Source organism: Hypanus sabinus, chromosome 8, assembly GCF_030144855.1.
Source record: "Hypanus sabinus isolate sHypSab1 chromosome 8, sHypSab1.hap1, whole genome shotgun sequence".
NCBI lineage: Eukaryota > Metazoa > Chordata > Chondrichthyes > Myliobatiformes > Dasyatidae > Hypanus > Hypanus sabinus.
In genome coordinates, this window is record NC_082713.1 from 159,348,729 (window position 1) to 159,361,525 (window position 12,797).

A 12,797-nucleotide genomic window follows, 5' to 3' on the forward strand; every position below is an offset into this window, starting at 1 on the left:
TCCTCCACTGCCTCACCATCTGTGTGCCTGTGATACTTTGCAACTCATGACCAGTCTCTTCACCCATAGAGATCTTTCACTATTCTTGACAGAGTTCTCCTTGTATGTGTCAAACACAACATCTGTTCTGCTACTCTGACTGCCTTCCCTCAGAGCCATACCCAGAATTATTGTGGCAACATCTCTGAAAGTAACTTGACCACCTTTCACTCTTTGGACCAAGTTCATTCCATCAACCACTGTAGCAGAGTTTCCTGGGAGTTTCTCTTCCATTGCTACATTTTTCTGCAAGGTTGTGGCTAAAGTAGTTTTGTTTGTCTTTCTCAGCAGTCCTTCTGGTGTGGACAGGGCCCAGGGCAATGGTCCGAGGGGATGAGAAAGGATATCCTCCGTACGTAGACTGCGCCCTTGTGCCATCACAATGGTGCATCCAAACGAAGACCTGTCTGCTTTCAAGATGATCACCCTCCCGCTGGATTTCACTTCTCTCTTCTTACACAGATCACTGAATGTTTTCGGCTTGTTGGTTTTCATTGGGTCATGGAATTTCTTTGCTGGTGGGTCTTGCTCTAGTCTTTCATCCTTGAAGGTTGCATAGCATTGCTCACCAATCTCATATGCCTTCATCAGGTTGGAGGCAATGTCCTTGGGGGCTGCCTTTGCCATAGAGAAGCTACGATGCAATGTAATCACATATTTTCTAGCACTAGAGGTGTATACCTTGCCAAAAATTACTATAAGAATTATCCCCTCCAGATGGTACCGGTGGCCCAAATTTGGGGTCCTGGCTCACAGACTATATACCCAAATAGAGCAGTGTTCCTCCTAGGCCAAGGTGCAAAACACATTATGAACTGCACATAGCACCTATGGTTACAACTGTAGAAAAATGTGTAGTCACAAAGAAAGAAAATATATAGCCCAAGTCTCTCAGTGGCATGAAAGTCTCTGAGTATAGATTGATGGTAAGTTGTCTTGGTTCAGCTTGCTCTTCTAATGAGTGAACACTGGAGAGCAGCACAAAGCAAACATTGGAGAGTAGCACAGAGTGAACACTAGAGGGCAGGAGGCTACCCCCCACACTGCCTCTGCCACCTCCTACCTGAGGCATTGTTATGCCTTCTTTGTAATGTCAATTGCGTGCTGCACCCAGGACAGGTACTCTGAAATGATAATGCTGAGGAATTTACGTAAAGTTGCCACCTCTCTCCACCTTTGAACCCTTCATGAGGTCTGGCTTATGGACCTCCAATTTCCTGCTCCTGTAGTTAGTAATCAGCCTTCATCATAGGAGTAGCAGTGAGTAGTTCAAAAAGGTATCTCCCAGCCATCTCAAAACAATTGGAGGTAAGCATTAAATAGTGATCTTGCCAGAATGTCCGTGTCCTCTGAATGAATATTGAAAATAGTTTCCCTGCCTCGGTTTGGAATTCTCTTTCATTGATTTTACAGGGCTGTTTTTGGAGATGTTGTTATAAGTAGATGTAATTTTTTTTTTACCAAGATTGTGTGAACCGTAGCTTAAATTGCAACTTTTAAGAAGCTGATGAAGGGTCTCTGCCCGGAGCATCAACTGTTTATTCCTTCCCATAGATGCTGCCTGGCCTGCTGAATTCTTCCAGCATTTTATGTGTGTTGCCTTGGATTTCCAGCGTCTGCAGGTTTTCTTGTGTTTGAGCTTTTGAGAATTATTAGTTTTGAATTAAGAAAACTACTTCAGCAATGCATAAAATGCTGGAGAGGTCAGGCATGGACCTCTATGGAAAAATAAGCAGTCGACATTTCAGGCCGGGATGTTGACTGTTTATTCTTTTCCATTCATGCTGCCTCGCCTGCTGAGTTCCTTCAGCATTTTGTGTGTGATGCTTTGGACTTCCAGCATCTGCAGACTTCCTCACGTTGTTGAAGAAGACTATTATTTGGAAAATTAATTGTATTCATCTGCATTACTGTTGCTTGGTGACAATGACTTTTGTGAATTTAATTTGAGGAAATTTTCTGTGAACCGCACTAAATTACTTCTTGTTCCTGGAGTGATTCACAAGTTGCAACTCAAAACACATCAGTCCTGACGAAGGGGCTCAGCCTGAAACGTTGACTGTTCATTTCCACAGATGCTGCCCAACCTGCTGAGTTCCTCCAGCGTGTTTGTACGTGTTGATTTAACCACAGCATCTGCAGTGTACTTTGTGTTCAAAACACATATCAACTTGTCTGCCACTCTCTGTCCTCAATCCGCTCTCTTTGCGCTATTAAAACAAAATGTAACAAGTTGGGATGACCTTGTTAATCAAAGTCTTTCATTTGGTGCAGGACATAATGGTTTTTAAGTGCACTGGGTGTGTAGCACTTAGCAATGTACCAAGTTCTTTAGTCTGTGCTGAGTTAACAGATCTAAACCTCAGGGCAGAACAAACACTAAATTTGACTTCAGTGTCTCTAACTTAAGGTTCTTAACATAGAGGTCACTGGATAACATCTGGTTTGAATTAGGTTTTGTTGTGATTGAAGAGCTCACCTATATTAACAGTGGATCTCAGATGAAGACATTACTAGAGAGTTGCTGAGGCTAATGGAGCTGTCCACAAGCTTCAAGGCATAGGATGGGAGGGAGGTTTAATGGAAGAGAAAACTGGGTTTGCATGCCATGGATCAAGTTAAATCAAGGTGGTATGCTACCATATCGTAAGCCCGTGTGGAAGTGTCGCTAGGTTGAGTGAATCCATCCCATTATGCTCAGTGAGTTTCAAAAGCGTCTTTTTGAGAGGGAACTGAATGTAGTCATTTCCATGGAGTTGGGAGGGAAAATAGTTTGGAATCACACAAACTGGCCCTCACTCAAATCCTAGTTAACTCGCTAACAGTTGTGAATGGGGAAAGTGGTGTAATATTCCTAAATGCTGATTGTGTGAGGTAATGAGAGGAAGACGGAACCTCATTTTTAACAGCCAGAGGTATTTTTAAAAAGAAGGAAGATTTCTAACCTTCACCTTTGACACATTCGCTGTAGTATTTCATTTCTAAGCTAGAAACACATTCTCAAATGTATCCCATTAGTCACAGTTTGTATACTTTATACACATCTGCATTTTGGTCTTTGGAAATACATTTTTCTACATTTTATTCTTGTTGCGAGTAGTATTGTTCTTAATTTTTTTGAGAGAATTAATTGCATTGGTCACTTGGGATGGTTAATTAGGTAATTATAATAGATACATTGTTGATCCATACTTAAATTTTAGTTTTTGTGGTTCAATATCTACTTGAAAATAAACATGTTGAACCACAAGAACAGCTATTCTTCTTCCAGAGGGAGGAAACTTTTAAACAATTTTTTGAGGGCCGACCTTTTAAGGTAAATGAGAGATTTCCACTGCTATTCTGGCTTAAAGTAAGGTTAAGGTTGGCACGGCCGCAGAACTCTGATTTGGCATTTCTGTACCAAACAAGTTTATAATCAGCGGAGCTCCTCAATGGGAAGCTGTGGGCTACTCGAGAAATATTTGAGTAGCAAGCAATTGGAGTAAAACACTCCTAATCCTTTTCCCTGTGCAATAAAGAGAAATCCTGTTTACCTGAGTAATAAAGTCTGCCACAGTGAAATCTGTATTGAGCTGTCTGGTGGTGAAACATAAAAAGATTATAAATTATGTGTTTTGTGCAGATTTTAATGACAATCACATAAAATTTTATAAATGCATATCATTCATACTTGTTTCTTCTGGCTTTCCTCTCACTTCATGATTAAAGCTCAGATATATTTTTTCAGTAACTCTGTGATGGGTGTCTTCATTTAGTTAAAACCTATGGTGACCTTTGAATTATCTGATTTTGTTAGCTAATATTTGTGGCCATCTGGTTTAAATTTGCTGTTCTATGAGTCATTTTACTTTGATTTAGTCCCCCTTTTATTCTATAGAATGGGCTCTCAGGAAAATGTCTCATAATTGCAATTCATTATGTTTTTTTTAAAAAAGCAACATTGCAGATTTAAACATACTTAGCTAAACTGGGTTTACATGGAAATATTTAAAGCATACAAATTGTTAAGTGAGTGTTGGAGTAGTTAGTTTCTGAAAGTATAAAGTACATATTTCATTTATATTGCTATCACATCCTCTCTTTGACAAACTAAAAGTTTGGGGGAGCAGCTTCCGTTTCCAACAAAGGAAGGATGAGTGATCTTACAGGAAATGATGCACAACATTTTTGGCATCAAGCATGCAAACGGGCAGTCTGCATTATATTTTCACTCAGCTTTTTCTTATTTAAGCAATATGGACTTCTGCATTTTAACTAATGATAGTGACCACTTTTGCATTCTTTAAAATTCATTTATCTTGATTTGTAATCTTTTTGATTTGGCATCCTGTCCAAACAAAAACTGACTGGTCCTTCCTTGATAGCTAAACGTTTCTATAATATTGAGTCTCCTAGATCAAGAATGTTCCAAGTTCAAAGTTTGGTTTATACTGTTCCTGACCTTAGTCGAGACAGAAATTGAACACTAAAATTACTTTTGGTTAGGAAATGGGAGGGAGAAACCAAATGTAGTTTTATGATTTTTACTGCTGTCCCATGGTCCTCAGGATGTGAATTGTGGCATCGGATGAGAGTATTTGCCCGGATTTTGTTCATAATGTTAGTGGAGTTATCATTATTGCTTTTGTCACGGCATTAAGCTGACAACTTCACTGTCATCTCTTGCATTCACAACTTAAAATAAAATATTTGTATTTTTGTAATTCATTCACTTCTCCTCCTTACATTAAACTGTTTGCATCTTTCTATGCTGCAATAAAGTGAAGCTGTTAGAATTGACAAGAAAATTAAACAAATTCTGCTGTGTAGAAAATTCCTTGAGTACCAGTGAGATTTTAATTTCCCCTTGTCAACCTTAAAAATCCAGTTAGTATTCATCAACTATAAATTTCTTGTACTTCAAAATATGAGATTTTATTTTTAATTAAATATTTGATTTTGATTTCAACTTCTGCCTTAATCTTACATTCCAGTATGTATAATATTTAGAAACTTACTGGAAAAATCTCTTTAAGACTTCTTTGATGCATTCTACTGATCAGCCAGTTTGATGACACAGAGGTGACATCAACAGACAACAGAAGAGGGAATGGTCTTGCCAGAAAGATTGATAGAACCTTATGGGAACTTACATTGAATATCTTAGCTTCACCCCTGGCTATAAATAATGGATCATTAGGTTTGGCTGTGAGATCTTCCTCTTGTTTGAGCAGCCTTCAAAAATTTAACACAGTCTCTTGTACAAATAATTGCTGTTTAAGTGAAGCACCTAAGGACTGCCACCGCATGAGAATGTATTCTCCAGAATGCAGTGTTCTCTTCTTTGGAAGAATGAAGAAAGAAAGAGCAGCCTGTCACCAATCTATGTTCTCAGATCTAAGATTTGATCCACACTTCTACCAGGCTGAATGCATGCATTGGCTACCTGGTATGTCATGTGTGTGCTAAATTCATCCAGAATTACATTTTTTGCACCCTATTCGTCTAGAACCCAACATTCCCTAACCTCTACAGCCTCTTATTCCTCTATTTATGTTTACTTCAAAATTCTCACCCTTGTCTACAAATCATAACATGGTCGTGTTTCACTGCAACAGTCTTCTTGCATTGCATTGCCTCGGTTAATACTCTAGTATCCCAGGTTTAGATTACTGTACAGTCTTCTCAGATCATTGAAATGCAAACTTACAATGATTAAAACCCTCAGCATTCTAATACGTGCTTCCCAATCTCTTCCACCTATTATATGTACTTTCATAAATCTCCCTTTGACCGCCTTCCCTAACCTAACTATGTTCCCAGCTGCTCTTTTTCAGCCAAGCCACTCCGAAATGCTGGAGGAACTCAGCAGCTTGGGCAGAATCTGTGGAGGGAAATGAACAGTTGACAACTTGCTGAGTTCCTCCAGCATTTTGTATATATTGCTGGAGATCTCCAGCATTTGCAGAATCTCTTGATCTCTTTAGGTGGGGGGGGGTTATGTTTACATACATCACTAAATAAACAACACCTTGCATTTATAATCTGACAGGTAATATTAGCCCCAAGTGTGAAGGAAACTTAATGCCATGAGGGACAAAATACATGGCATCTATCTTTAACATCATGAATAGCGTGGTTAGTTTTTGAATTACTCCAACAGTAATTTCTATTACACCCCTTTTATAATTTCTATGAAAAGAAGCCCTATAGGTACAAGTTAAGATTGCAAATGTGACCTAATTTTCTCCTTAAAATTTGCACTGATGTGCTTTATTTTATTTATTTTAATTTGCATATCTTTTGTTGGACTTTGCATTTTCATAGATCGAGTTCACTTGAACAAGTTAAAGAAATTTTGAGAATAGTCGTATTCTTCCTGCAGTTATCCTGCCACAGAAACTGTGCTTCATAATTTCTTGATTAAGGTTCACTTGTTTTATCCAATGGAGTGATGGAACACTTTTTACATTTATTATTGAAATTATCACCATCAGTATTGTAAACTCAGAAATATGAGGGTCATTGTCCATCTGTCCTGATTTCAACCACAACTTTGTGAGAGTTCTCCATGTAATGGCACTAGGTTCTGAGGCTATGAAAAAGCCAAAATAAACTGCTGGAGGAACTCAGTGGATCAGGCAGCATCTTCAGAGGCAGATGTATTTATTGAGATACCCCCCAGCAAATCCCCCTGATTCAATCCCCCCCTGATTCAATCCTAATTTAATCACAGGACAGTTTACTAACTGGTATGTCTTTGGACTGTGGGAGGAAACCAGAGTACCCGGAAGGACCCCACGCGGTCACGGGGAGAACGTACAAACTCCCTACAGGCAGCGACAGGAATTGAACCCAGTTCACCTGCACTGTAAAGCATTGTGCTAACCACTATGCTGCTGTGCCACTCCGGGTGGGCGGTCATCATGACTCCTCATCCTAAATGTCAGCCATCCCTTTGCTTTCACCGACGCTGCATAATTCCTGAGTTCCTCTTGCATTCTTTGTTTTGCTCCAGGTTACAACACTTGCAGTTGCTTGTGTTACCGAGGACAACTTTGAACTCATTGATGAGTTTATTGATAGCAGAATAGCCTAAATAGGCACAGGAATGAATCAGGCCACCTGGACTGGCCAGCAGAGGCTTGTGGAATTTACTCCAGCAAGAGGAAAGGGGGTGGGGGGGGGGCAGCAGAAATAAATTAGCATGGGAAAAATAAAGCAATGCCCATACGAACTTTACTAAATGTTTATCAAGGTCTTGCTGGAAGATTGTAATCAACCCGTTTTGTTTCTTTTTGAAAATTTTTTATACTTCAAACGAGTAAATTAATTGCAGGAGGGGTAATGGCGGATTTGATTTAATCTCAGTTTCATGATCTATATCCTATTGAACATTTTGTTCAGATGACAAGTGCTGAGGGGATTGTAAATATTGCCAAGTTAGTTACTATAGACTTAGTCATAGTAATATCCGGAGATACAAAAGAAGCAAGTTGCTGATTCAGCCGTGATTCACCCCTCATGTTCTCATTAATAAACTTGAAGTCTGTCAACAACATTCTGTCTGGTCTACACCCTGGAACAGCTCACACAGGACCCAAAAGCCGGTATATTGTAGTAACATTTGGTCCCAGCAAAACTTTCATGCCTTCCGACTCCTTCTCCTCCATCAACTGTTTTATGGTGTTATTGGAAATGTGTGGGAGAGTCTCGGTGAAATTAACAGCAGGACCAAACAATGGAACTTTCACTGCCTCTGTGCAGTAAAGATCCGGAACTAGATGAGCTGGTTTTCATCATGAACTTGCGCTTTGTCACGTGGACTCAGATGTTTACTATTTCAAATATGTAGTTGTTCTGCAAGCAATTACATTGCAGCGCTCCCTTCCCCCACCCCGGACTCATTAGCGGCAGTTATGAATGAGATTATTTTGGAACGAGGGAAATTAAAATTTGAAAGCGTTCATCAGTAGCATTCGTGTCCGACCAATTCATGCATCGATTAAAGAGTGAAAAAAGTATTTCAAAAAGTAACAATTTTAAAAATCTGTCACAAGTTTGTACACTATTTGTTTGCATTTACAACATGCAAAGCGTGTGCCAACACTGTCAAGTTCAGGAACTTTAAAATGCGCGATTGATCTTCAGGGTGATGCATACTACAGAGCTTCTGTATTCTGTAGTACCCTTCACACTTAGAACTTGTAGTTTCTTAACAGAGTTAATAACTTGCATGTGTTGTACTTCGGGTCTGTATTTGGTTAAAGCTAACCTTTAATTAGAAGTCTTTGGATTTGTGCACACCAGACACTGGGATGTTATTAGTGAGTACTGAATGCTGTATGTGTTACTGCACGCAGATCAAAACAAACTCGGTATACTCTGACAGCATTAAACCCCGCTGAGACCTGATGCAGGATATGGTTTTCACTTCCAAAAGAAATTTATAATCCACAAGAACTTGCCAGATGTTGTAGCCTGATGCTTGAACTTCTTTACAGATTTGCAGGGTAGGTGGTCACTTGATATGTATCTGCAAAAATGTTAAATAGAAAAAACTCTTCTAATTGTAGCATGTGCATTGTTCTTCAGTCACTCTGCTCCCAAGTCACATTCCTGCCCCAACCTTATAACACTTTTTTTTAATTGTTGCCTTTTGGGTCTGCAATGTAAATTTGACATTCTCTTTAATATGAAAAACAAATGGTTTAGTTATGTCATTCATACAAGATGTATTTGCAACTGAGACTGTGAAATATTTTAAAGTTTTAATTACAGTTGCTGAAAACAATAACATTTTTGAATAATTGTAAAGGAGTCTGACTAAAATTCTTGGGTTTCTAAGCCAAAAATTAAACTTATTGAAAAAAGAATTGACTGACTGTGGCTAACTGGTCAGTGTAGTTTCTTTGTCAAGGTAGAGTAAAATTAGAAGCAGTTGGTTTGGTGTTGCTCATAACTTCAGTAGTATGTATTTTTTTAAAAAACTTAAGAAAGTAAGTATTAAAAGCAGTAGACCAATTAACCCTTTGTCTGTTCATTCACTCAATAACATCAGGTCCAGTCTTTGATGTTAGTCCCATTTTCCAGTACTAGCTCTTAACCTCTTGATTTTCCCTTAACATTAAAAAAACCCATTTATTTTGTGTCTTGAATATCCTCAGCATCAGAGACTTTACAGCCCTGTTGAATCAATAAATCCAAAGATTCCCTATTGGATGAAGAAATGATCATTTAAGCTTTGAACGGCCACTCTGAAATAGCGAACCCTGGTTCTAGATGCCCCAAAGAGGAGACATCATCCCGATACTAACATGCCGAGGTCCCTAAGAAACTTGTGTGTTCCAATACTTGCGTTATTTAGCATACACTTACATAGGTAAGGCATAGGACCTCTTGCAGACAAATGGGATTAGTGCAGATGGGGAAAGAAGTCAGCATGTGTGTGATGGGCCGAAGGCTCCATTTCTCTGCTGTAAAACTCTATGACAATGGAGTCACCTAGAAGTATTCTTCTGAGCATACGCCCATTTTTCTCAATCTGTCATCAGAGGACAATTCCCTGGGCCAAGAAATAAACAGGTATCCTATTAATGTATTCCACTTATCACAAAGAATATTCTTTAGATTGAGGGACCAGCCTGCAATCACTATTCTAAGTCAGTATCACCACGCCATACATTATTTTAGTAAAACATTTTGTATTCAATTCCTCTTGCAATTAAAGCCAACATACCATTTACATTCCAGTTCTAAAGTTGGCAGCCTACACTGTTTTAGTTAGGTCCAAGCTTGCTTCCCCACCATTTGTCTTGTCCTATCAGGCATATTGTGGAAAGGAGACAGCAACTGAACAACTAGCCAAGGTAAAGAAAATTCAGAAGGAGAACCATCTGTTGGCTATTTACACTTGCATATAACTATCAAAATATAGTGTTCAGGATTGATTACCACCAAAACATCGTTCATTATACTAGAAATCTAATTGGCATGGTCAGTGATGAAGAGATACTCCCCACAAAATATCTTTCCATTTCATTCCTATATTCTGTAGGCGTACTGGGGCGTACTGGAAAAGTGAAAACCTCCAACAGACTGATCTTTTAGGCTGAAGAATTCCCACAGTCAGAAAATCAGGAAATATAATGTGTGAATATATTCTTAAAGGAATGTGAAATAAAAACATACACATTTCATTAAAGGAGAAATTGAAATATTCTCATCTTAAACATATTCTTTTGAGTGTTGTTCAGAGGGAATGACAATCTTAGAAATCAGATGCTGCTGTCATTTTTAGAAAGCTGTGATGGCAATCATAAACTGCAATTGATGTGAAAAACTCTGGAGAAACACAGGAAGTGTTTCATTTTTAATAAACGTGCATAATATGCCAACTACTGTTCTTTGTCATAAATCTGGGCACCATTAGTGGTGTTTTACATTGCAAATACATTATTATGACGTGCCCAAGTGTACGCCTAATTATTGTAGGGTCACCAATCACTCCTTAATATCTCTGTTATATCACCTTCATATAGAACCAACAGAATTCTGCCATGAATGGTCTACCTTTCAGCACTTTCTATAAACTAGCCCACATATCACCAAGTACTACGTCCACCTTGCTCATCAGGTCTACAATAAATAATAGTCTAAACCCATGTTTCACATCAGGACTACACCAAATACTGATCCCACCTTTCCCATCAGGTCGATTCCTATTGATCTGTCTTAGCACCCTACTCATGAAGTCTGTGGCTTATATTTTCTGGGCAATAAGCAACACTATAACCCCACGTTTATGCCTGTAATTAAATCTGTGGATCCTTTCTTCAGTTTGTTCCTTTGTTTAAAATACAGCCTTCAATTGTTCTCATCAATACCTTTAGAAATGCTTCCGCCTACAAATAACTTCTTTTTTAAAAATGATCCTGTTAGATCTGAAATTAATCAGAGAATCTAGAACAGATGTGATTATTACCATACTATTTCATTCAAAATAATTCTGCATTACACTTCTCTGCATGCTTTAAATTCTGTTTAATAAGCCCCAAACTGCATCACATTACATCAAATGGCATGTTACATGACATACTTAATCTCACTGGCCATTCAATTGATTATAATGTCATTAATTAAAACATTTTATTTCATTCTAGTTACAGACTAATAAACATTTCTTTATTTTTAAGGGTGGGGGGAGTGACAGATATCTAAAACCTTACATTAAGACTCCAGGTGTCAATTTGAACTGTCTCGTTTACCGTTATTTTTATTCAGAAATAGAGCATCATCTATCAAGTATTAAATAAACTTTTTGAAATCTTGTTCTACAATCTACCACAATTTATTTAAAGTTTTATTGGATTAGTATTCATACTTTTCAGTTTGTCCATTCTGCTCAGGCTAAAGAATAAGTAAAGTATTGCATTATGAAAGAGCTCAAACCTTTAACCAAGGAAGAGGGTGCAAAGTATAAGTTAAGATTCAAGGCTGTTTAAGGTAATTTCCGATACACAAGGACAAAGGAGAACAAATTGTCAACTTAAACTGCAAATTACTCAACTTTCCTATCTTAGATAAATATAAATTAACTCTACTTATCATCAAGTAGATAGTTTTATCTATCCCAGTTGCTATCCACCACTTGTACTTTGAATTTTAGTGGGTAAACCTAAGAGAGCTGTCCAAGATATTGAACAAGTTCCTTACCTGACTATTATCTTCCATTGTGAAAAACAGCTGCCAAGTATAATATAAAACTGATACTCCACAGGTCAATTTGTAGGTCCAGGAGACATCTGTTGCTGTCTAAATAGGCTGGAAAGACTCATTTACATACAGAACAAACTGATTTCCTGGCCAGTATGTACTAACCCTTTAGTCAGACTACAATTAAAGTTCTTGAGGTTACCAGTCTGAAAATTGAGTTGATTGGTGGAAAGAAATGTTGCACTGGTTTAAAAACAATTACTTCAAAGCCTAGTAAAATTGATTTTTAGCAAGCTCAAATGATATATTTTTGCACATGGAATTAATTTTCAAATTAATCTTGGAAGTAAAGCCTACAGATCAATAGCAAAACTAAATATTCTACTTTAATATAGGACATCAATGTGCTAGTTGTATTTAAAGAATGTGCAGTGAAGCATTATGGGTACACCAATCCTATAGTGTTATTTTACAAGAGTAATTTGTAACTGAAATATAGTGTAATTTTCCCCCCACTGATGAATATAACTTTTTTTTTATAGCTGAAGTAGTAACACACTATAACTTAATAGTGGTAAGAAAACCCAGCATGCCATGAAGCAATGGATTCATAGTCTCTCTGGTTCCTTACATAGTTCTTGCAATCAGCTGCACTGTGTAATGGTTTGAGAGGCACAGAAAAATATCAGCTTCTGGAGAGGGACCTAAACTGGTCCACGTTATGGGCAAAAGAACCAATGAGATAATATTGTTAAAAAGAAAGTCGATAACTAACCTGAATATTATTTGCTAGAAGAGTATGGACTAAGGATTTTGATGCTTCCTGAAGCTCACAGCAGAAGCAAAACTACAGCCACCTCCCATTGTAAATGTGACAAATTCCTGATACTTGAGAATGGGCATGTGCCATTAGTGTGAAGTTGGGTGGGTTGGGGAGGTGGTTGGGAAGAAGGCCAGCGATCACAGGCCCAGACAGCACCTAGGAATAAGGATGGTGATAATGTTAAGGTGCTGGTGGGTTGGTAGGGCATGGTGTTTTGGGGGTGGGGTGGTTGGAGCAG

At 38.2% G+C, this 12,797-nt stretch overlaps 1 protein-coding gene across 5 annotated transcripts in view; it reads left to right on the forward strand.

Annotated features, from left to right (window-relative positions):
• Nucleotides 1–12,797, forward strand: part of LOC132398653 (small integral membrane protein 29-like) — a 116,685-nt gene that overhangs the window by 41,034 nt on the left and 62,854 nt on the right. The window contains exon 2 of one of the 5 annotated variants that reach the window (XR_009513735.1): nt 8,385–8,534. The exons of the other annotated variants lie outside the window; for them this stretch is intronic. The gene's annotated coding sequence lies outside the window, so the exon portion shown is untranslated. The remainder of the gene's footprint in view (nt 1–8,384; nt 8,535–12,797) is intronic. 5 annotated transcript variants of the gene reach the window in all.